This window comes from Peromyscus maniculatus, chromosome 16, assembly GCF_049852395.1.
Source record: "Peromyscus maniculatus bairdii isolate BWxNUB_F1_BW_parent chromosome 16, HU_Pman_BW_mat_3.1, whole genome shotgun sequence".
In the NCBI taxonomy this organism is placed as follows: Eukaryota; Metazoa; Chordata; class Mammalia; order Rodentia; family Cricetidae; genus Peromyscus; species Peromyscus maniculatus.
In genome coordinates this window covers 52,152,504-52,174,833 of record NC_134867.1, presented here as the reverse complement: position 1 = coordinate 52,174,833, position 22,330 = coordinate 52,152,504, and the positions used below count along the sequence as shown (strand labels likewise).

The 22,330-nt window shown below is 41.8% G+C and overlaps 1 protein-coding gene across 9 annotated transcripts in view; it reads right to left on the bottom strand.

Annotated features, from left to right (window-relative positions):
* The window catches only part of Plekhg1 (pleckstrin homology and RhoGEF domain containing G1), a 208,653-nt gene that overhangs the window by 136,378 nt on the left and 49,945 nt on the right, over positions 1-22,330 (bottom strand). For 8 of the 9 annotated variants that reach the window (XM_042262333.2, XM_042262335.2, XM_042262330.2 and 5 more), the window contains exon 2: positions 13,176-13,231. The exons of the other annotated variant lie outside the window; for it this stretch is intronic. The gene's annotated coding sequence lies outside the window, so the exon portion shown is untranslated. The remainder of the gene's footprint in view (positions 1-13,175; positions 13,232-22,330) is intronic. 9 annotated transcript variants of the gene reach the window in all.

The window sequence follows — 22,330 nt, the reverse complement described above, 5'->3', positions numbered from 1 at the left end:
TTCCTGAATCAAGAGACCACATCATTTGGCCCATAATATCCGCCCAGAGAATCGTACATCGGTATTCATGGGGATTGGTTCTGGGATCTTTGAAAACACTCATATCTAAGGATGACCATGTCCATTACATAAGAATGTCATAGGATTTACATATAACCTATACAATTAGTCTATATACTTGAAATCACCTCTTAAGTATACTACCCAATACAATGTAAGTACTAAACATAGTTGCTATACTGTATTATCAGTAGAATAACAACAAAAAGCTCTGTATAGTCCAATTAAAAACAAATTTTCAATCCATAGTTGGTTGAATCCATGCATTTGAACCTGGGTGTGGATGGCCAACTGTATATTAGATTAAATAAAACTCGAAGGGTAAAGTCAAATAAGTAAAGAATGAATGAGTTAATTCCCCTCACATAAGCATTTGTGATGTTTAAAATTATATCAGTGTTCCTAATGTGCAGATAATTTTTCTAATTGTAAATCTTAATTAGGCTTCTGAGAAGTTATCAAAATAACTGGAAGAAAAGATTTTACCATCTTTGAAGATCACCAGAAGAATGGTCACGAGAAGGAAAAATCCATGCCCATATTTAACATTTGACAGCAGGTTAGTGGATTGGGTCATCCCTTACCAACTATGTTCTGTTCTCCAAACTGACCCCGAGAGCATCTTCTTCATAAGTGCTTCGGTTTCTCAGGTAGGAGAGCTCTCTTCATAAAGAGAAATCGTAATGTTTGGAAAGTTGTAAAACATTTAGTCTAAAGAATACACATGTGGGACTTCTCTTAAGATGTTCGGAGTAGGACAAGAGTTTGTTGAATTTCAAAGCAAAAAAAGCTCAGACCTCCCATGAGGACTCAGCACTTCACTGTTCTCAGATTCCCTTGGCCAACAAACAGTACAGACAGTCATTGTGAAATGGAGGATGCTCCAAAGGATTCTTGGTAAACGGTTGTACAGAAAAATGTGTTCCAGATGGTGTGTGTGTGTGTGTGTGTGTGTGTGTGTGTGTGTGTGTGTGAGAGAGAGAGAGAGAGAGAGAGAGAGAGAGAGAGAGAGAGAGAGAGGAGAGGAGAGAGAAGATTCCTCACCTTGCTAGCCACAGATTACCAATGTTTTTAGAACAATGTATTTAAGCAGTTAACTAGAACCAGGAAGATTAGGAGTCCAAGAACGAAAAGGCAATGATCTCATCTTATCTCTCAAACTAACATTATCTATAATTTACATATTCTCACTGGATGCATGTTGGTTCACTCCCCACCAATACCTAGAGGATACCTAACACTATCAAGTCACAGTGAGGCCAGGCTGGTTTTGGCTAATGGTTTTGGAGGAGCCAGTGTGGCTTGATTTCACTCTTTTAAGGCCTGTGGTGAGGTAGCTGGGGGCTGGGATGTCAACCCAAAGATCTAAGGACCTCCTCTAGGCTTCACTTATGAAATTTCTGCATTGTTCCCTGTCCCCAAAGAATACCACCTCCATGGAGACTGAGCCTTTACCACACAGACCTGTAAGGGACACTTAAAAGTCTCTGCTGTAGCAGGATTTGTGAATGGGGACTGTGCTGGCTAGTCTTATGTTGACTTGACACACAAACTAGAGTTATCTGAAAGGAGGGAGCCTCAATTGAGAAAATGCCTCCACAAGATCTGGCTATAAGGTATTTTCTTAATTAGTGATTGATGGGGAGGGCTCTCATGTGGCTGGTGCCATCCCTGGACTGGTTGTCCAGACTTCTATAAGAAAGCAGGCTGACGAAGCCACAGGGAGCAAGCCAAAAAACAGCACTCCTCCATGGCCTCTGCAACAGCTCCTGTGTCCAGGATCCTTCCCTGTTTGAGTTTCTGATTTCCTTTGATGATGAACAGAAAAATGGAAGTGTAAGCTGAATACACCCTTTCCTTCCAACTCGCTTTTTAGTCATGGTGTTTTGTCATAGCAATAGAACCTCCACCTAAGCATAACTTACCCACGCAGTAAGCACAATGCTCCTCTGAAGTGTGTTTTTCTCCCCTAGGATGGATGGTCTCAGAGGCTGCCCTTTCGCTATCCCCTCACCTGCTTGTCAAAATTCGGGCTTTATCTTACTGTTGATTTCAAAGCATCTCATCTCAGCCTTTGTCCCTAAGTAAATAAACACGTTTGGGTCTGGATCCTAAGAGAGGTTCAGAATTAAAGCTAGCACAACACACAAACATCTGCAAAACTTTAAAGTGTTATATGATTGGAAAGTGCTTCTGTTGTTGCTAGGACTTGTGGGTAAGGCTCTCCTGAATCATTTTTACATAGGATCACTCGTTTCTAGATTATTGTATTCCATAGATAGTAAGTATATCTCTCAACTCCAGTGGAAAGATCTAGGGTCTAATACAAAATGTGTATGCCACACTTTATAGAAGTCCACAAACACCAGCATTTCAATTGCCCATAGAACAATGAGAGAGAGAGAGAGAGAGAGAGAGAGAGAGAGAGAGAGAGAGAGAGAGAGAGAGAGAGAGAGAGAATATTAACAACAGGATACTCCAAGCCCTTTCATGGGTCTACAACATTTCAGGTATAACATGGTTAAATAGTCTTAATTTGTCTGAGAACTTCTTATGCACAGCTCTAATATACTCCAAGATGGTTTTCAAATGAACTTTTGGAAAACAACCCTAGTTCACACTTGAAGATTGCCTGCACATAGTGGTACATAAACACATGGTTTGAATGACTGAGTGATTATTTCCCAGCTTTCCCTATACAATCCTCAAGGTGAATGTGCAATCACTACTTTCTAAATGTATTTTTGAAATTTTATTATTTATTTATTCATTCACTTACTTATGTGTGGATAGAGGCATGCACAAGCCACAGCTCACATGTGGAAGTCAGAAGACCACTCTTAGGAGTTAGTTCTCTCCTGCCACCTGATGGGATCTGGGACTTGAACTCAGGTCTTTGGGCCTGTGCGCAAGCACCTTTACCCACTGAACCATCTCACCCTAGGGTTTACTAAGAGAGATCTTTGCTGGCTGGAGTCTTGAGGCAGCCTTTTATCTGTACTCTAAGGCTTTATCTTCGAAAAGCACAAGGCAGTCCTTCAGCTGAGGGCTCTATGCAAAGAATTCCCTCATCATAGGAAGGCATCTTTCCACAGCTGGGAAGTAGGGCTGCACTTTCTTCCGTGACCCTAATAAGAAAGGAAGCCATTCCCCAGGGAGGGGCTCCTTGAAGGATCTTGCAGCACAGTTCAATTTAGCAATGTTAAGCCTGGCAGATCAAGGGGGCATCTACTCTCCTCAGGCAAATATTTCAACAAATAACCTTTTCTATATAGAGAAAGTATTTTTAAGTTAATAAAAAAGTATTTTGTTTAGAAATAGACTTTGCTCAAATCCGTGGACTTCAGAAAGCAGCTAAGACCATGGCATCAGAAACTTGGCTACCATTTGTCTCACAGAGTTTTATAGTAAACCCCTACATTGATTATGAGGAGAGCTTCAGACCCTCTTGTTAGAATTATAAAGCTTGGCATTTTAAACATTTACTCTGAATGTAAGGACCCTAAAGAAAGCCAGGGACCTGCTAATGAATAACACTATTGTTTTAGTTTTAAAAATGCCACCACGTTTTTATTAGAAGTAAAAAAGAGTAGACCTTTGCAGGGGCGTGTCTTTTCAGACCTGCTTCCCCGTCAGACTCTTCAAAAGAAGTCTGGTAGGAAAGGAGGGAAGAAATGTTTTCTGGTTTAAAGAGGCAAAAAAGAGCTACTGAAATCCACTTGGAAAAAAAATTGAATCCTGGGAGATAACCATTACAAAAAATCAGAATATTATTTCACTTAGAATGGCTCCGAGAACCCACGGCTACAAAGAGAGCCACATTTGATGGTCTCCCAGCGCCTAAAAGATTGCTGGCTCAGAAATGCTGGGCAGCCCAGTTGCTGGGGCTTTCTATTTGCTCTGCAGAATTCTCTCTTGCAGGATGAGGAATGAGAAATTGGGCTAATCATACTGTCTATGGGCATCTTCCTGGGATGCCCCTGAATTTAAAACCAAACCAGTTTAACGTTTTCTTATGGATATGAATGGAATTTAACATTTTCAAAAACAGGACACATCCAATTTTTAAAAATTTATTTTACAGAGACCCTAAAATGTAGAGTAATGCAGGTATGAATGCCTTTCTTAATTGGCAACTTCACATCCAGGCTGTACAGGTGTTTAACTCTGATGGTCTTGGGACACCTAGCATTTTAAAATACATTTTATGTGCCAGGAATAGTTACAGAGAAGGCGCTAGGCTATATGCCCTACCCAGGGCCTCACTCCGCCATTCAGTGGCCTGAGCCCACTAGGACAGGAAGAAGAGAAGCCCCTCAAAGGCATTTCAAGAAGGATGTGTGAGCTCTTAAAAAGACAGGCAGTGACACATAATTAAAATTGCCAAATGAATCCTTCCGAGGTGAGTGATCCAGTAGCTCGGAGATGCCAGATATAATCAGGTCAGAGCAAACAGAGAAGGAAACTGATCAAGTTTGAAGGGAGGGATAAATTTTAGATATATTATTGCCCCTGCGACCATTCTACAGATCCCTATGGTGATATTTGTATTAAAATGTTATTTGTATGTTAATAAATAAAGTTGCCCGTGGGTCAGAGCTATTAGCAAGCCATAGGAAAGCAGGGCGGTGGTGGCCTACACTTGTAATCCCAGCACTTGGTAGGCAGAGCTACGTAAGTCTTCTGTGTGTTCAGGGATACAGCCAGTATTGGATACACATGCCTTTAATCTCAATACCAACCACAGAAAACCTGGAGGTCTATACAGACAAGCCGTGACAAGGTGGTCATGTGGTTGGGTTTACAACCAATGAGAAGGCAGAACAGAAACTCTATATAAAGACTTTAACACAGGAAGTAGCTCTGGTTCGGAGAGGTAGGACCACCGCAGGGGGAAGGGTAAGGTTTTAGCTCTTAGCTCTGACCTCCTGGCTTTCTTCTTTGCATTGGTTCTGTTTCTTATTTAATAAGACGGTTGGTTACATCTACAGATCCCATTGAAGCTGCCAAAGGCAGGCCCTCAGCACAGCAGGCCCCTGGCGCATGCTCTCTTTTTCCTGCTGCTGCTTGCACAGGCAAAGTTCATTATCAGGCTTTTGGGATTGAGAGTGGGCAATCATCATCTAAGGCTTCTCTGTGAGTTACAGAGGCAGACTCAGGTCCAGCTGCACCCAGAGCACACCATCCGCCCCCCGCAGTGCTCCTGGCATGATGTCGTGTCCCCCCCCCCCCCCCCCCCCCCCCCCCCCGGCCAAGGGAGTACTTATGGTGCAAAGGAGGAGACAACGGTAAGGGAATGCAGCTCCAGGCCAGCCTGGACTATACAGCATGACCCTGTTTCAAAAATAAAACAACAACAAACCCCAAACACTTCTCAAAACAGGTGACATAAAGATTTCAAACAAACAGACATGTTGGAACGAGTAACAACAGGTTGTTGTGAATTTCAGACCAGACATGTGGATTAATCAACACTGTACTTAGGATATACCAGGATGGTAAGACAGAATGGCCAAGCGATGTGTAAGTTCAGAGCACTAGAGAGAAGCAGAAACGACTTCTACCATGGATACGTGCCCCATCATGTCCTGGCTGTGATGGGACCACTCCAGGGCAAGAAGAGATCATGGATGCATGCAGCATCATATCCTAGCGACAATAGGACCACTCCAGGGCAAGAAGAGGACTCTGGACTTGGAGTTAGACTTGAGTCTTTCCACCTCAAATTCCTTTCAAATTTACAAGCAAGGATCCTAGGGGTGGGACTGAGTGGTAGAACACTAGCCTAGAATATACTAGTTGTGGTTTCTATCCATTGTACAACACATACACACACACACACACACATACACACTCATATTCACACTCACATATACTCACACATATTCAAACACACACACTCAAACACACACACTCAAACACACATTTGCTCACACACACTCATTCTCACACACACATTCACATACACTCATATTCAACACTTTATCACACTCACATCCCTACACACACTTAAACACATATTCTCACATACACTCACATATTCACACACTCATTCTTCGTTTGATTTTAGATTGTTTACATACATCTCTGAAAAGCTATTCAATCCCCTATCCTGTAACCATTCAATGACTGATTAATTGTGCAAGGCTGCAAGACTCAGACGAGCTAACACACCGTGTGTAGCTTGTAGTGAGTGGCTACATGCTCACTTTATCCTTTAGGAAGGCAATGGAAATGGGAACCTTAGGATGAAGAGGATGACGAGGTAAACCTAGTAGGATTTAGTGGGAAAGTTGGTATTGAGGGCAGGGAGGAGGGGCGGGAGGAGGCAGGGAGAGAGGAGGCTCTCTCTTGGCTTGCAGGCTATGCAAATTATCTTCACTCCCGGCAACAGGGGTGTGGGAGATTGAGGCAGTTGGAAGATGACATGATCCCAAAAGGTTCTGGGGGAAACTCCAGTGAAAAATACCCGGAAAAGAATTAGAAATGAACCAGGGGATCAGAGAGAAAGGGGAAACCGGAGAAACATGATTTGGTGACGGTTTGGTTAGAAGCGGCGGTGGCTCTGATATTCCATCCCTGAGAACCTTTGAAATGGCTAAATTCCACTCCCCTCTGAATGAGCACGCTTCTTAAATCAAGGGCCTATATATGAAGTTACAACATTTGGTGAAACCAGACCCCACATTTTAAAGAAACAAAGAATATTAAAAGAAAATAGTTGACTTAATACAGGGCTTGAGATCAGTTGCTTTGTGGTCTTTTGAACTTGGAGCACAGTGATGGCTGTAACCTTTGCTTTAACTCAACCAAGGCCTTATCACCCACTTAACCTTCCTCCAGCACAGACTTTCCCTCACTACTCAGAAAACATAGGGTAGTGAAAGGAACAAGGTACAGATTCCTAAAAGCTTGTGCCCCGTGGACACTGGGAAGGGGTGTCTAGGTTCTCAAATGAGCAAAGAAAGGGGACATGGCACAGGAGGAGGAGGTGGATGTTGGCTTTTGCTCAGCCAAAAACACAGGCTTTGATTCCCTAAGGCCATGTCTGGTAATTTTGTTTTTATTGACTTTAGAGCTGAGGGAATCTGGCCCAGGGCTTCCACAAAGTTTTCAAATATTGAAGCTAATTGTTGGAAGCCTGGATTCATTGGTTATCTCCAGCTACAGAGAGCAGATCTGGTACCAGCGAATGCATCTGGTCTTTTGACATTGGAGGTGATGACCTTCCCGTGCCTATTAGCGTGGCTATTCATCAAGACCTTGCAGGTCTGTGCAAGGTCACCGTCGTTTGCAGATGTCAAAACCAGGAAACTTCCAATGACCCACCACCATCCCATGAAGAGCAGAGCTATGACATTCTCTCTGGTTTTCTAAAATGCAGTGACCTGGTATCTAGCTAAAACAAGTGAGTAGTACATTTATTTTCACGTGTAACACAGCTTTGCAGTACATTAAGGAAAAACAAATGAAAAGAAGAAAGTCCATAATCCACTAATACAAGGTGAGTTCAAAAATGGCCTTTTCTGAAAGACAAGTAAAATAGAGAAGGATTTCAATGTTTGAGATAAGAATAAAATTCTGATTTAATCCACAGCTCTGTGCAGACCAACGGAAAAGCAGCTTCATTCCCAAGGACATAAGTACTTTCATAAGTAAACAATGCACACTGGTCCTTTTCTAACATCTTTGATGTTAACTTTTAATTTATTCTACTTCTTGTATTAATTTCTAATTTCTTTTATCACACAGTGCTCCAACAGAAAGGTCACATGCGGTCATGCTCTTCCTTCCCAGATTCACTTTCTAAGCTCACCAAAGATGGAAAATGTCATTCTTGCCTTTGGATCTTTCTCATACTTAACTAGGTGTTTAATACAAAGAAGGAATTTACGATTGTAAAGCAGGTTGCTTCTAACACAGAATCCATAACAACTTACGCCAAGTAATTTTATGCCATTTCCACCTACGTGCTGAAGAAGAAATCACTTGGGCTTTATGAAATGGCATCAGATGGGAGGAAGTTCAACTGCAAGAAGATGCTCTCTCTCTTTAGAATCTGAGATGGCTAAGTGCCACCCTTCACAGCTGCTGAAGCCAGTAGCTTAGCTAATTGCTTCCAGATGCCCCTCCCATTTTACATGTGGAGCATAAGGTCAGTCTTAGGTAAAGGGCGTGGGCTCTGTCATTGGTCATCCAGGTAGACAGCAAAGGGAGCTGCTGAGTGGAGCTTGGCCATCCAAATGTCCGCTCCCCACCGTTACAGCTTTGATTTAGCGGCCTTTCTTCCTGGAGTACGTTTCTGGGTCTGCTTCCAGCTTGACCTTGAATTGCACTCAGCACACCACTTCCTAGGTGCAGCAGTGGGTGAAAAGGGGGGAGCTGTGGGGAGAAGTGCCTGGACTGAGGAATTCTGAGAAACCTTTTCTGTAATACCTCTCCCTGTTTAACCTGTGCGGTTCACAGCAGCTCCGCAGCAGGCAAACGCATTGATTCTAACCTACATTTCACTCATCAGATGATGATGTTCCTGCCCTCCCCCAGCCTGAGCTGCCTGCAAACCTATCTCCGGATCCCTGATTCTCAAAGCAAAGGACAGAAGGAAGCATTGGCATCTCCTTCCAGAGGACATCCCCTCGTGGGAAGACAAGTGTTTTGTTTTTGGTGTTGCTGGGGTTCAAACTCGGGACCTTGTGCATGCCAGCCGAATGCACTACCACTGAGCCACACCCTGAAGTCCCAAGCACTTAAGAAAACCTTCTAATGATTGACTTACTCCCCCAGGTACAATGACAAGACAAGTATAAGACAACTGTTTCAGAGGATAGAAAGGGACAACAGAAAGGGGACAAGTGATCCAAGTAAACTTAAGATCAAACACAGTGGAGAAGGTTAAACTTTAGGTCTCCATTTTCAACTTAGATTTTGTTGCTGTAAAGACTTGTGGAGTGACCTCCTTGCACCCTCGCCGGCCATAACTGAAGGGTCTACAATGGGTCAGCCTCAAGAGTGTGCACTCTCTACCCCAGCTTATGCAGGCAGTCTTCCAACAGATACACATCAAATAAAAGAGATATTCACTGTGCAGGCAAAGTCAAACCTGGATATTTTTCCGAATGATGTAATTCTGTGCTGTATTTTTGTAGCTACTACATTTACATTGTGCAATATTTACATATAGGTATTAAATAATCATCACTATGTATGTATGCATATATATATATATATATATATATATATATATATATTAAATCATCATCACAAATCGTCATCACAACTCTGTCAGGTCAGATCAAGAGAAAGTCGGAAGATTTTGCAATGGGAACAACTGGAGGAAAGTGCTTCCATGGCCTTTTTTAATATTGCACACTGCATTCTGATTCCTGTTCTCCAGCACTCTGCCAAGAATTCCACAGGATGGTTGTATCGGCAATGTCTAGTCTGATACAATGAGTTACTTATTCATCATATGAATCATTAATGATGTAGACACTGATTATTGTTTTATTAGCTAACTTCCGACAAATCAATCAACCCTGAGCCAAATACTTACAGGGCTCCGTGACACACTAGCAAGGTCACTTACAAGACCCGTAAGGCATGGAGGGTTTATTTTTCTCCCTAGCATACCTTCACGAAATTCTGTGTAAATTTTAGAAGTAAAAAGCTACAATTCTAATCCTGCAAAGCCTTCAGCTGCAGGACTATTTGCTTCTGAGGTATCACAGTGGCGGCTACTGACTCAGCTCCTCTCATGATGGAGGAACACCTCAGACAGGGATGGAAAAAAATGGCGGTGATGCTCCAGAGAGGAGCCCAGTGCATGGTGGGATCCTGGGCACTGTGGATCACAGTCACATCTGTGCTTAATTTTAACCAGCCAGTGTGGGAAACATACCATCTTGAATCTTCGGCATCTTTACTGGAAAGTTCTCTGTCTTGTTACGCAACTCAATGGTATAAAGGGCCCAGAAAATGCCAGCAGAAGAGTGAAGATCAAGATGCCTGGCATGGCCTTGCAACAATAAAGGGCACGTTTCTATTCCTTAGGTCACCCTATAACCACATGCTCTTGGAGCATCTCCACTCCAGTGTCGTTTCATCAAAGGTCCAGGGTGGGGAAACCCTAGTTAAGAAGGCACAGGAGATAACACATAGGGATGCTTTCATTCAGAAATTTTTTTTGTGGTACCTGAAAAAAATGTAATCTCCAAACTGAATACATACACACACACACACATCATGCCAACAGAAAGAGAAAGACCATGTATGTGTTCTGATTGCTCTCAAGAGAAAGAAGCCCAAGTTTGTATATACCAGACCTACCCTCTGATAATTGAAGTTTCTGTAGGCTAGTTGCCTACTAATCTGGCTAATCATGGTCAGTGTTCCCGTTTCCACCCCCAGTCATAGGTCTTCAGTAGCTAGAAAGGGGCAACACCTTTGCCTACAATTTTCTGGTCTTTTTTTGCTTGGTCTGTGGAAGTAGCAATCACTGGCTTTGTCAGACAGAACAAGCTGACGTAAGTGTCGCCCTCAGGAGGACAGCACTGTGGCTTGTAAGTAAGTCCCTGGCTTCCAAGCTCTTGTTTTTTACTGAGGGACCACAAACACTTCTGCACGCCTGCCAAGGCCCTTTGGTACCAGAGAACAAAGGCTGAACATCGCTCTTCTCTATCCAGCTCAACAGCAGGCTATTTCAGAGCGGGGCCTGATTCTTCTAAAGGAGGAAATTAGCTCATTCTGCCAGGAAGCATTTGAGCTTCTCTTATATGTCTGTTTTTTCCTAAGGTCTAGAGCAGTCAACACAACACATAAAGGCCCTGGCCTTCAGGGAGCTGATCTTTGAAAAGGAGATCCCCAGACAAGCAATGAGCTTACTTTGAGTCAACAAGTAGCTCTGAGGAGGTCTCTGCATCTTTGATAGTCACCAAAGTTGAGGACCAACAAAAATATTTTCTACAAAACCAGAACATGGCTTTAAAAGTAAATGTGTGCATCACAGACACTGAAAAATACTTGCACTTAGTCACATAGATCCACAACACCAGAACTGCCATTCTGGGCTCCCTTCCCTGAATGGCGTCAAGGAGGCACAGTAGGCCACAGTTCCCAAGAAGCACGAGCCTTCAGTGATATATAGCTAAGTGGAATCAAGGGACCCCAAATCAAGTCTCATTCTCTTTCTTTGCTGTCTGCATCATACCACAAAGTAAACAGAATATGTATGGGTGTCCAGAAGGGAAAATAGTTATTTGATTTTAGAAAAACTGATTGAGTAATCATAACTATCTAATGTATCAATATGTCATTTTTTTCTTTCTTTGTAGACATAGTCATGTATTACTCTAAGAAGCAAATGTACAGATTCATTTATAAGAACATAATCCTTTCTTTAAAAAGAAAGACGAAGAAGAAGGGGCTGGAGATAAGGTTCAGCAGTAAAGAATGCTCACTGCCTTGGAACTCACTCTGTAGCCCAGGCTGGCCTTGAACTCACAGAGATCTGCCTGCCCCTGCCTTCCGAGTGCTGGGATTAAAGGCGTGCGCCACCACAGCCCAGCGACACATAGCTCTTGTGTGTATTGGTCCTTGTGCTCTTTCCTTCATAAAAAAAAAATTATTAAAATTATGTATCTTAACTATGTTGATATCAGGATAAATGTAATTCAGATTCAATACTATATATTCATGAATATATTTATATTTTCCTTATACTTGAAAAATACGTGAAAATTAAAATATTTTCATAGGCCACTACTCGGCACTGTGCCTAATGGGTCAATCAGCTTTAGATCACAAATCCTTGGTCTTTAACCCAGTGAGCCTTCTGGATAGACACAATTAAGCAAAAGAAATTACAGGACTTTTCCTGGCAGTGCCAAAGACCTACAGGGAGCAAACCATGTCTTGGGGTTAATGGAACTCTCATGAGTTCTGACACACTAACGAATCTTGACTTCATGAAAAGATGGTCTTTTCCAGAATAGCTCAGCACATCAAACATTTGTGACTCCAGCGAAGCATTATTACTTTGTGAGTTGAAGCCGTGAAGCTCTAACCCAGTGGTCCCCAACCTGTGAGTTGTGACCCCTTTGTGGCCTGAATGACCCTTTCACAGGGGTCACCTAAGACCATTGGAAAATGCAAATATTTCCATTACAATTCATAACACTAGCAAAATTACAGTTATGGAGTAGCAATGAAGATAGTTTAATGGTTGGGGGTGACCACAACATGAGGAGCTGTATTAAAGGGTCGCAGCGTCAGGAAGGTTGAGAACCACTGCTCTAACTCATCCATGGGCTTCAGTTTTCTTCTTTTGTTTTCCACTTTGTCATAAAATTGAGAGTATAAACACGCACGCACTCTGCTTACCCAGTGGAGTTCCCCATACCTTCCTCTCACTTAATGAAACTTTGATATGGGATGGAGGAGTACTCACCACTCGACAAGCAGCCTCACTTGTGCTCAGAGGCTATTAGTCTCCAACAGTACGGAAAGGAAGAGTCAAACAAGTGCCTGGACCTAACATGCATATCCCTTTCCTTTGCCGTTTATCACTACAGCATTCAGGTACCATCACTACAACATCCGAGCGGGGATTTTAAACCTCAAGGAGAAGAAGCCAAGAGGGACAAACAGAACCTTGACCAATGACAAGCATTTAAAAGGAACAGTAGCTCGTGGGCTGGTAGCAGGCTAACCGGAAGAAGCAGGTCAGGCTAGGATAGGCTAACTGGAAGAAGCAGGTCAGGCTAAGATAGGCTAACCGGAAGAAGCAGATCAGGCTAGGATAGATCTTTTCTGAGCCCATGTTTACCCTGTGTGTATTATTGGGAAGCAAGCATTGTCTTTCACTTCACATATTTTCCTAACAAAATAGTTGTCATTCTGGATTGCAAAGTAGTTAAGCACTATTTTAAAATACTGTTTTCTTTAAAACCTACTTAAAAATAAAAACAAAAATGGCTTCAGTATATATTCATATAAAATATATATCTAATAAACATAAATCATAAACATAGTAGCCTTTTGTCCTATATTTCATAGTCAAGTAGCAAAACAAACAAACAAACAAGAACAAGAAAGTAAGAAAAAGGAAAACAACTTACTTTCATAGTTGATGTTCACTTTCCTGATGTCCACGACTCCTACTGTCAATCCTCACCTATAGTAGAAACACAACAAATGAATTGATTTTACTAAAATACCTCTTTTTTAGGATTATGTCTATTTATTTAGTTTGCATGTGTGCACGTTTATACGTGCACCAGATAGAGGATGGAGGAGGACACTGGGTGTCCTGCCCTACCACTCTCCATTTCATTGTTTTGAGAGAAGAATCCAGCAACCCTGAGTGATCCTCCTGTTTCTGACCCCCATAGCTATGGGGTTACAGGCACATGTGGCCACATACCTAGCTTCTCACATGGATGCTAGAGATTTGAACTCAGGCCCTCACGCTTGTCCATGTGCTCTTACAGACTATCATCTCCTCTGCCCGGGAATGCTTTTGATGGAACATGGATGAGATAGATATCAGAGCTAACTTGAAGCAACAAGTGAAGATTAACTGCCCAAAGGCCAGAATTTATCAAGACAATGTCACAACCATTCTAAAATAATCATAAAAACAAGTACAAATCGGGCTGGAGAGATGGCTCAGTGGTTAAGAGCACTGACTGCTCTTCGAGAGGTCCTGAGTTCAATTCCCAGCAACCACATGGTGGCTCACAACCATCTATAATGAGAATTGGTGCCCTCTCTGGCCTGCAGGGACACATGCAGGTAGAACACCACATAAATAAATAAGTAAGTAAATAAATAAATAAACAAACAAGTACGAATCCACAGATCTTATAGGATGTTGTATTGAAAAGCTACTAATGCCCACTTATCTTTGACTTTTTTCTTGGCTCAAAAAATTCAAGACATGAACTTTTAATAGTTATGAAGGCAAAGGATTCCAACAATTTTCTATGAATCAGGAAATACTTTCCCCTAATGGAGGAAAGATGAACGCAGAGGCCGTAAGCTGGAAGCAGAGGTGGAGTAAGATGTCAGTCCGTCTCAGTTTCAGCATCCCTATGATCCAGCTTCCAAGACCATGGCCAATGTCTCCTTGAATTTCTCTCCATGTCTCTATCTACAAACTCTTCTCAACTCCCATCTCTGTGAGGCAGTTGGAAGGTGGACTCTTCCAGCTTACCCCTGGAAGATTTGAATTTTTTTTCTTCACTGTGTTTGAAAAGCTTAGACACCTCAGTGTTTTAAGTTTCAGTATGTCTTTTTTCCAAGTGAAGTCAGTGTTGTCAGTTTTTAAAAGAAAAACAAATGTGCTTAGAAACTTACCAATTGTGTGTGTGTCTCTCTCTCTTTAATATTTTTATCTAACGCATATGGGTGTTTTGCCTAGGTATATGTATGTGCACTATGTGTGTGCAGTGCCTGAAGAGGCCAGAAGAGGGCATCATACTTCTTTAAACTGGAGTCAACAGAGGTTCTGAACAAACAATGTGGGTGTGGCTAATTGAACCTGGATCTTCCAGAAGAGCAGCCACTTAAGCACTGAGCCATTTCTCTGGCCCTCCAACTCCATGTCTTTATGAACATGCTACAAATTATTCTAGGTGACTGACGGAAGGATCAAAGAACAAACGGAAGAGTGAAAAAGCACTTGCTGAGTAATGTCATGAAAAGCAGGGGGTGGGGCAAAGGATGACAATTACTGGAACAGTCTAAAAAAGTGCAAACTTGTAAAGCCTTTGAAAATAAACCATCCAGTAAAATCTTAATTACAATATTTAGTCCCACTCAAAGATGAAATCCTAGCTCACATCATTAAAAATGAAGAATGGGTAGATTAATTTTATTTCATATGTGGGGAGCCAAAACAAAGCCATTTTGTTTGTGACTCAAGTAATTGGTGATGTTTCATATTTAAATTGGAGAAAGCAAAGAAATGAACTAAATGTTTAGTTTTAGTTAGGGTAGAAAAAAACCATGTGTACGTGTATACATATATCAGTAAGAATGCATAATCTAGATAGTTAAAATTAAAAGCTGCTTCTTTGCAAATTGTAAACCTACATAGACTTGCTTTTGGAAAATGTAGCTTTAAAACCAAACACGAAAAGAGAATTATTCAAGGAATGCACCCCAGACATGGAAAAGATATAAAAATGAAGAGTATTGAAAAGTATCTTTGGGGACCAATGGGAAGATGTCAGCAAGAACAGTTTTCTAAGCTGAAATTTAATGATCAGAACTGAACCCCAAATATAAGTGCTGAAATATGGTTTATTTTAAAGATTTCCAAACTGCAGTTTAAAAAGAAGCCATCTAATTGGCTTGATGAAGGTAACAGAAGCCTCTTCACCAAAGCTAGTAGGAAGAAAGAAAAGTAAGACGCTTGTTTGATTTAAATAAGATGCAAGAATCCTACACACAGTGTGCTGGAGCCCAATTTCCAATGAATCATTATAGCGATTATTCTACAGATATTTGAGATAATATGTGTTTTCAAAAGGCAAGAAGAGATTCAATATCTCACACTGTGCTCCACCAATATCTACCACTGTGTTTTATAGCCTTATAAAACACTTTAAATACAGAGAAATAAAAAAATAGATGACCACTATACAACAATTGGAAGGGAATGCACAGGCCAGTTACCACCACGAGCAGGCAACAAGACCGAACACTTAGACAGTACAACAGAATTTGTTTACCTTAAGGAACCCGGGGCCTCGTGTATGGGGCGTGGCTAATGCTCTACCACCAATCTAGCCTCAATCCTAACATAAGTATTTTTTTTTAAGAGGGAGGGTTTTATGAGAAAGGGTCTGGTAGCCCAGCTGGCTCAATTCACCACGAAACTGAGAATGACCTTGAACTGACCCTCTTGCCTCCACTTCCCAAATGCTGGAATTACGGGGTTCACTCACCAAGCCTGACTTCCAAGAGAAATATCTTTACAAACAACAGGCAAGTGCAGAAGTTTCACAAAATGATCTGAAGTACAATATTAAAAAAAAAAAAAAAAAAAAAAAAAACCCGTTTTGTCCAGTGACAGCAAAGTCTGGTCACAAACTATCGAGAATGGAAATCATCCCCGAGGAGACATCTTCCAAAAAATTACCCTCCTGAAAGACACATAGAAGACAGGAACAGAGCTCTTTAGGGTCAATAATAATTTCTTCATGAGAAATGGAGGAACGTATACATGCATTTGCTTTTTTTCAAAAGAACAGCAACACTCTACAGTCAGGAAATTCAATACGAGGTAAACCAGCACACTGGTATTTTTGGCCTGATAGGAATACAGGGCGAGTGGGGGAGGGGCATTTACAAGCAGCAGGGCTTATTTATAGCTGAACACCTGGGAACCTCATCGGTTGCTCTGTAAATTCAATATGGGATTAAAAAAAAAAACATTAAGAATATTTGATTATCTGGCCTTAAGTGCAAAATCCACTAATGGAGTGTGCTCACGGCATTAAATACAAATAGAATTTGATGGAACAACAAAAACGATCCTTCACTACACTTTGGAAGGAAGGTTAGGGAAATGCTATACAATAACCATCCATGTTATATATATGCCAAGAAAATGCTGACCACTCTTAGTTGAATCATGGCAAAACAGGTCTCATTTTATTGCTTTTGGCCAAAGCACAAGGGCTAAGCTTATATATACTCTGGGAGGCAAGCAGGGCTGTGTTTAAAGTAAGTTACAAAGGCAAAACCAGGTGATGTGAGTTCATGTACAAAAATAAATAAAATGTCAGGGTTAGTTTTATAAAGAGGAAATGTGAAGTCCAACATAGCACCATGTCCTTTTAACTCCAGTGTCTAAAATAAGCTCGCTCACCTTTGATTTTAGGTGACATTCAGACATGAGTTGAAAGCCTGTGTGGCTTTCAACAGCTGCAGGATCAAATCTAGATATTCCAGAAAGAACGCTAACAAAACTGCCCAGGGAAGGAACCCACGCTGCTTTTTATATGTAGGACAAAATGAAAAGGATTGTTATGTGGCTAGCTAGAAACATTTTCCAATGCATGCTCTTGAAAGGGACCAGTTCTACTTAGATAATTCACAGGAAAGCGCAAGGTCCTCAAGCATGCACATTTCCCGTCAGATGTCACTCATTTGACAGCCCTGCCCATGGATTTGTTACCTCCATGAGTAAAACACATGGACTTCATAAAGAAGCACAGCAAGGCTGGGTGCTCACAGAATGACCTATCAGAAATGGCAAGGCTTCAGGAGAGTGTGTGATGGTGATAACGTCAATTAAACAACCAACCAAACGAACAACCAACAACAAAAGTCTCTCAATATCCCGCGAAGTTTCTAGAAAATACTTTTTAAGCCAATACCACGTAGACAAAGACAGTGCTTTTGAGGGGATACAAGATTTGAGGACATAAAGCTCCAAAGACTTTCTGTTTGAATTAGAGTCTTGCTTCTCCCTAGGCCTGCCATCTTGGGGTGCCATCCACAAATGTCTCCTCTGCCCCTACAGATCTAAGAATGCTGCTAAGGCATGTTGGGACTCTGGGTCTCCTGCATCAAAGAAACATTTTCTTTTTTGTTTGTTTGTTTGGTCATTATTTTTTATTGAAAATATTTTTTCATATAATATATCTGATCACAGTTTTTCTTCCCTCATCTCATCCCAGATGTTCTCCACTCACCCATCCATGCAACACCACACTTTCATTTTCTTTCCTTAGAAAACAAACAGGTAAATAAATAAACAAATAAACAAGCAGGATAAGAAATTTAAAAAAGCACAGACAACACATATATACAGAATAGACAAACACACACACACACACACACACACACACACACACATCCCATGAAACATAAAATCAGAAACCATAATACACAAGCAAAAGATCAGTAAAGTTAAAAAAAAATACCCAAACAAAGCAACATGAGACAAAAATCTCCAAAAAATACCGCTGAATTCATTTTGTGTTGGCCACCTAAAGCTGAGTATGGGGCCTGGCCTTAAGTGTGGTTTGTATACCCAGTGAGACTTCAATGGAGAAAACTAATTCTTTTTCCTTTACAAGTACATGTCAACTGGAGATAGTTTCTTGGTTAGGCATGGGGGCTTGTGTCTACTCCCCTCTCATTGGTAGGACCCCATATTGCTAGGACACGTGCAGGCCCTATACATGCTAACACAGTCCCTGTGAGTTCATATGTATGTACGTCAGTCCTGTTGTGTCTGGAAGACACTGTTTCCTGGGTGCCATCCATCTCCTCTGGCTCTTAGAACCTTTCTGCCTCCTCTTCTCATAGTTTCTTGACCCCTAAGGGGAGTGGTCTGGTGAAGACATCTCATTTAGGACTTAGTGTTCTACTCTCTGCACATAGCAACACTTTCTTGTATCTGTCCTTTGAACAGCTTCATTTCCTTTGGAGGCCATAAAACAAGTAACAATGTTCTCCCAGTGGGTGGGATGACATTCTTTGCAGTTACAGATGCCCAGCCTCCAGCTATCCTCTTTATGGCCCTGGAATAAACTAGCACTTTCCCTTTCCTTGCTCTGATCTCAGCCCATGTGTGATGAAGTTTATAAGTACACTATGCCATTTGTTATGATTGATCCATCTAATTGTAGTGATTGGTTCATGGACAGTCAAATTGTCCAAGCCAGATCAGTTAAGGTCAATGAGACCTCACCTGGAAAACAGGCATTTCCCTGCTCCTCACAGATGTAAACAAGAGAGAATTTAGAGGCTAGAACTCTTGCTAACATGAGGGGCCTACACAGGAGCCAATGTGGTAGAAGTTCTCACTGATCTAATTTTATCCTGAGCTGACAGGATAATTTCACGTACACACACTTGCTTTTCCTTGCTTGGTGATCTGTTTGTGAGTAGCCTTCATGCCATTTTGTTAATTATGTGGTGTGACTGCTTGTGTGGGTGAATTATAACTCATTAGAGAAATTGTGATATATTCACAGTCACACTGAATAATGACATTTCTGTCTGTGATGAACCACATACAGGACAGTGGTCCCACACAATCATGTCTGCTAGAAACATTGTGGCTGTCTTAGGATGGGCACACACTCTCTGTTTTCACAATGATGAGTGTCCCTAACTATAGTTGGCAGACTCTATCCCAATGACATGGCTGAACATACTCTTATCTCTGGGATCTTCAGATTGTTTTCAGGGTTTCTGCAATGTAACCCACATCACCTGTGCCCTCTGGAGTCACAGGCAGGAGATCCCACAATGCATTTGCCTGGATGGAAGGGCTGGATTGCTCAACAAGCACATGCTGAACACCACCCTTTTCAAGACAGACTCTACTGGTTTACCATCCATGCAGAGTATGTCCAAGTTCTTAGGCATCGTATGTCATAGCTAACACGTGATACCGTAATGCTTCATTTATATCTACTTAGAGGGGTATAAAATGGTGTTATTTAAATTTGAATTTTCCCAGTCGTTAATGAAGTTGGATATACACAAGGTTTCAGGTTCAAACCTTAGTCACACACACTCCACCTAAAAGTCATCCTGCTTTTCCTACAAAGGTTATGACTAAAATAAATAACCCAAAACTACAAATAAATAGAAATTAAGGAATATTCCCTTTTCCCATCTTTTGTTATTGTCATTGTTGTAGATATTCACTGTTATTAGTATTTTTTCCATAGGAGGAATTTCTACTTCTGGACAGTCTATGCCCGCATCACCCTTATGTAAACAAGGAAACCCAGCAGCTACAGAATTCACAGTAGACCCTCACTGGATGAGGTGGGAATGGAGTTGGCTAGGGAATTCAGATGACCATACTCTTTGGGATAAGAACATCTGGCAACTGCTTGAAGTTTTCATTCACGGAGATGATAAACTGTGTCAGAATTGGTTATTAATCCCCTTTGCTGTGTGCTTAGGCTCTGTCATGCAGACACACGTTTGTGCTCACACAGAGCCTTCCAGAAACATGCTCTATAGTTCCCCTTAAAAATTCAGTCTCAGTGTTTAATTTGACGTCTTTGGCTGGCTGATTCTTCTCGTGATGGAAACCTTGTGAGTTTCAATCACTTTAAAACTAACTAACTAGCTAATAACTAACTAACTAGCTAACCAACCAACCAACCAACCATCTGGGACCTGGGAGTGAGGCTATGGAGAATGAAGAAATGTTTTAAGAGCTTGTATTTCCTGGTCTCCTCACTGGGATAGACATTAACTTCACCCACCATTTAATCCAATTATGCAGTGAATGTCTTATGTGTGCCAGGCCCAGGGGATTCCCAAGTGAGTGGGGCTGGGTGTCTGACTGAGGAGTCCATCTCCCCAGGACAGTGGATGTGTTCTTAGAAAAACTACATATATCAAGCAGTTTTTAATAAACTGGATTGTTTTCAGTGGCGTTTTGACAGATAGATTAGGAACAATTTGTCAAAGTGAAGGCTCCAGCCACTCAATTCAGATATTATGTGTCAGGTTGGCATGTCTTCCCAGGCCCTGCCTGCAATACATAAATAATGTTTACGAAATGAGTGGAGCTTTTAAGACAAGTTCAGCCTCTACTTTATACCAATTCCTGGCTTCCATGGGCTCATTCAGGAGCACTCGGGAGAAGATGGGAGCTCTTTAAATGCCATTAAAAGGAGCTCTAGAGGGTGCTGCCCAAATCTGGGCTAGATTTCATGGTTATGCGGGCTGCAGGTGTGTATAGAACAAAAGCAAAAGCAGACAGCTACAGTATTCATGAATTACGATGTTGTCATCTTGTATTTATTTTCTAGATAGACTAATCGTTGGCAAACTGACTTAGCATGGGGTTTATTCCTTCAGATGTAGAGTCGAAGATTGAGGTTTCCAGTAAGGAATCCTCCCTCAGATTCTCTGCAGGTTCCTCTCGTTTTCACACTTCACAGGAATGAAGGCTCTTAAAGGAAAAATCAATCTCTCTCTCTCTCTCTCTCTCTCTCTCTCTCTCTCTCTCTCTCTCTCTGGTATGTGATCATGTGTGGTGTGCGTGAATGCACGCAAGAATGCATGTACACATCTACTTATGTGTGTGAATGTCTGTGATCAAATCCCAAGGCACACGTGTCAAGATCTGAGAACAAGCTCAGATGTTTGAGACAGGGTTTCTTGTTCCCACTATGTATGTATGGCAGGGTAGCTGGCTTGGGAACTTTCAATAATTCTCCAGTCTTTGTGGTCCCATGGCAGACTTCTAAAATGCCTCAAAAATCCCCAACATTGGAGCACTGATGGATTGTCAAGGTAGATAATGGCAGAACTAGTAAAGACAGGTGTAGTCTGTTCTTCTTCTTCTTCTTCTTCTTCTTCTTCTTCTTCTTCTTCTTCTTCTTCTTCTTCTTCTTCTTCTTCTTCTTCTTTTTTTTTTTTTTGGTTTTTCGAGACAGGGTTTCTCTGTGTAGCTTTGGTGCCTTTCCTGGATCTCGCTCTGTAGACCAGGCTTGGCCTCAAACTCACAGAGATCCGCCTGGCTCTGCCTCCTGAGTGCTGCGATTAAAGGCATGCGCCATCACCGCCTGGCTTCTAAGGGAACCTCCGATCAGTGGGACAATCAGAGCAATTTAGCCAGAGGCAAAGCCCAAAGTCCAAGGCAACTAAAGCCGTGCATGCATGCTTCTGAATGCATAGAAATGCTACAGCTATAGTATTAAAATCAGGGTCTTGTAGCACAGCAGTGGAGGAGAGCCGCGGGTAAGAAAAGACTGCAAAGATCAAAGACTCGTTTAAATAAGGAAAGGGGACATGGCTGTGACAGATAGGAAGTTTTTTTTGCTGAGTCTACACATGATAACATGGAGGAAGTCATGAAACTTGATAGCCATTTTCTCAGCAGACATACTTTAGAAGAACCATCTTTTATGAGTTAGTGTGCAAGAGCATCTCTAGCTAGATCAGTGATGTGAGGCAAGTTAGCCTCTGCGGCCAAGTGATGAGAGGGAACCATGCTGGCGAACATAGTGAATTCCCCTTAAATAAGATTCAGCTGGGTGTGGTGTTAAACGGTGAGTTTCCCCGGACTGGCGGAGGTGGCCCATTTGGTAAAATGTCTGCTATCCAAGCAGAGGACCTGAGTTCAGATCACTAGAACCCACATAAAAATCTAAGCATGGTGGCATGTACCTGTAACCACAGTGCTGGGGGACAAGAAAGGGAGACAGGGGGACCCCAGAAACTCATTTCCTGGACATCCTAGCCAAATTGATGAGTTCCAGGTTCACAGAGAGAC